This window comes from Pongo abelii, chromosome 13 (genome assembly GCF_028885655.2).
Source record: "Pongo abelii isolate AG06213 chromosome 13, NHGRI_mPonAbe1-v2.0_pri, whole genome shotgun sequence".
Taxonomy (NCBI): domain Eukaryota; kingdom Metazoa; phylum Chordata; class Mammalia; order Primates; family Hominidae; genus Pongo; species Pongo abelii.
Genome location: NC_071998.2, coordinates 62,888,240 through 62,891,809, shown reverse-complemented (window position 1 = coordinate 62,891,809; position 3,570 = coordinate 62,888,240).

Here is a 3,570-nt window from a genome sequence, read left to right as displayed (position 1 = left end):
ATCCAATCAGCCCTCCCAGAGGCAGGCCCATTAACTCTTTCAAGTCTCTAGAGTACTATTCATACCATTCAGTGCATTCTGGTACTGCACTAAGCATACCATGCAAGAATGCTATTTAGTTCAATGCACTCGTGATACATAAAGCAATTCCCTGAAGGCCTGAAAGAGTTAACCTACATCCCTCTCTGAACATTTGGCTTAGTGCAAGGGATTGACTGAGAAACTGGGGACAAAAGAGCCCAATGTCTCATTAACTGGCATAGAATTCTATTGACATAAGAAGAAATAAACAATATCATCTTTAATACAAGTGGAAAAACTGAGAACCCCAAGAAGTTTTTGCCTACAGTCACACAATAAGCTGGTCTCACAGCCAAGACCATTTCCCGGTCTCCAAATGTTCTGCCTGGAGCTCCACCTAGGTTTCCTTTAAACCCAAACTCATACAGGGACGGAGCAGATGAAAGTGTTTGAGAAGGCAGAGGTTAACACAAGAGTCGTGTGGGCCCATGTCTTACAAATGTAAATGCTGGATTATTCTGTTATAAATCCTTCTTGGGAGGAAATTTATTATTATTATTATTATTATTTATTATTATTATTATTACTCTGTTGCCCAGGCTGGAGTGCAGTAGCACAATCTCAGCTCACTACAACCTCTGCGTCCCAGGTTCAAGCGATTCTCCTGCCTCAGCCTCCCGAGTAGCTAGGACCACAGGCACACACCACCAGTCCTGGTTAGTGTTTGTATTTTTAGTAGAGACAGGTTTTCACTATGTTGGCCAGGCTGGTCTCGAACTCCTGACCTCAAGTGATCTGCCTACTTTGGTCTCCCAAAATACTAAGATTACAGGCGTGAGCCACGGCGGCCGGCCAGAAATGAAACTTTAAGTAAAACCTGTAAAATCATCCCTTCCAGATTTCCTTCGGACAGTGGTATAGTCACCTCCAACCACAACAAACCCAGCAAACTTTCTGCATTTTACCTCAATTCCCATCAACATGTTTGCAACTTCCCATAGTTTGTTTTCATCTCTTTCTAGGGGGTGGAAAAAGCATCTTGAGAATGGGGAGAAGATGGGGCCAGAGCATACACTCTCCTAATAGCTCAACAGAAAGCATTGCATGAGGCTGGGCAAGCCTGCTTGGGGTGCCCCTGGGATGCTGCACAGCTAATTTGCACAGTGGCACTGCGTTTAGATTCCTTATGAGGAGAGTCTCAAGTTTAAAGCGCTCTGTGGCTGGAGAAGGGGCTGGAAATAAAGAAGGTGGTGATATTTCCAGGATTTTGCAATAGAACTGTGACCAAACCCTTTCATGCTAAAGTTCAAAATAATATGCATTGGAGCTGGAAGTGAACTTAGATATCACCTGGTCAAACCCTCATCTTGTCACCAAGAAAACCGAGGTAGACAAGGGAAGTGACCTATCTCGGGCCACACAACTCATTAATAGCACAGTTGGTGGGTAAGGTATTTTAAGCCATAAGGAATGAAAGACAAGCTCATGGTTACATCAGACAATAAGGATTGATTTTAAGGACACACAGGGGTAGCAGATGTCAGTGGTAACGTGACCAAACCTCACCAAGCACTGAACACTGCAGGCACATAAGGTGAATTTCTATCCAATCTACTCCTTTTGCTCTGGCAGATACTCCTTAAATGTAGGTATCTGTCTGCCTGCTTCAGTCCTTTGCTGTTATGGGCACTAACTACTTTCTGCCTTGCTTTTACTGCTATTGTTTATATGCATTCATATTTCTCCACTTTCCTTTTCTCTGTTTCTTAATTCCTGCTTGCCAGAGCTTCTGCTTCCTGTGGATGCTTTCTGGCTTATTTTCTGTGTGTCTTTTCCCTTCTGTCCATCTTCCAAGGGTTGACTTCTCTTGGATAGATTTACATTCAAGTTCCTGGAGGGAGGATCTGATGGGTTCATGCAGCAACTCTGCAGTAGTGCTACAGAGCTCTTCCCCCAGGTCTCAGAGTTATTACAGATGATGGCTTTATTCAGGGAGGTGTCTAACCCTGGTCAAACAGAATAGGACAGACAGATAAAGCTGAATGTCATCTTTCCTCAGAATGGGGCTTTGAGCGTGGAAACCACATCAAGCATAATAGATTTCTCCCCAGATTAGTACTTTGGACTAGATCCCACATCTCCTCAGTTCTAGTATAGCATACAGTAGTGAGTAAGAAAATATTTCTGAAGCCCAAATGACTGGGTTTTAATCACGTGACCATTACTTCTAGCAAGTTATGCTTTAGATTATGCTCTGAGATAGCAAGTTATACAATTGAACATTCCTTATCTATAACATAGATTATCATATCACCTGTCTTATAGAGTAAGGGAGGACTGGGATTACTTACATAAAGTGTTTAGGAGAGTATCTGACCCCTAAGTTCTCCATAAATGTTAGATGTTTTATTATATTGTTTTCTTTGCACAGCACCTGTGATGATTTTAAAGTATGTCTACAAATTCTTTGATGTTTTTCCCATAAATGATGCAGTCTAATCCTCCTGCTTTGAGTATGGCCCACATTAGTGACTTGCTTCTTATGAGCAAAATACAACAAAAGTTATGCTGTATGACTTTTAAGGCTAGGTCAGACAAGATGATATTGCTTCTGCGTTGTTGGGATTCTTGCCTTTGGAATCCAGACACCATGATGTGAGGAAGCTCAAAACCCATGGAGAGGCCACATATAGGTGTTCTGACCAACAGCCCTAGCTAAGGTCTCAGCCAACAACCAGCATCAACCACTAGCTACTAAGCAATGAGCCTTCAGATAATCCCAGCCCCAGGCTTCAAGTTTTCCAACTGACGTTCCAGACGTCATGGTGCAGACCCACTCCAAACTTTGTTTGAATTCCTGAATTACAGGATCTGTGAACAATTATTGACGGTTGATTTATACCATTTAATTTGGGGGGAATTTAGGCAGCCATGGCCTTTTATTTCTTCATCTGTATGAGAGTACTGTTTGTGGGGACCTTGACAGGATTCAGGAAATATTAGATTTTCTCTAAAGCTTGGCTTCTACACTGTAGTGTTTCTTCACTAGTGTGTTAGGCCGTTCTTGCATTGCTATAGAGAAATACCTAAGACTGGGCAATTTATAACAAAAGAGGTTTAATTGACTCATGGTTTGGCAGGCTGTACAGAAGGCATAGTGACATCTGCTTCTGGGAAGACCTCAGGAAGCTTCCAATCATGGTGGAAGTCAAAGGGAGAGCAAGACACATCGCATGGTGAAGGCAGGAGCAAGAGAGGGAGAGAGCAAGGTGCCACACACTTTTAAACAAGCAGATCTTGTGAGAATTCACTCACTATCATGAGGACAATACCAACGGGATGTTGCTAAACCATTCACAAGAAGTCTGCCCCTATGACCCAAATACCTCTCACCAGGCCCCACCTGCAACGCTGGTGATTACATTTCGATTTGAGATTCGGATAGGGACAGATACACAATCTATATCAACTAGGGAGTGGATTATAATGCCCAGGACTTTTAAAAATGCATAGCCCCCAGACGTGCTGGATTAGCACCAATTCTATGGG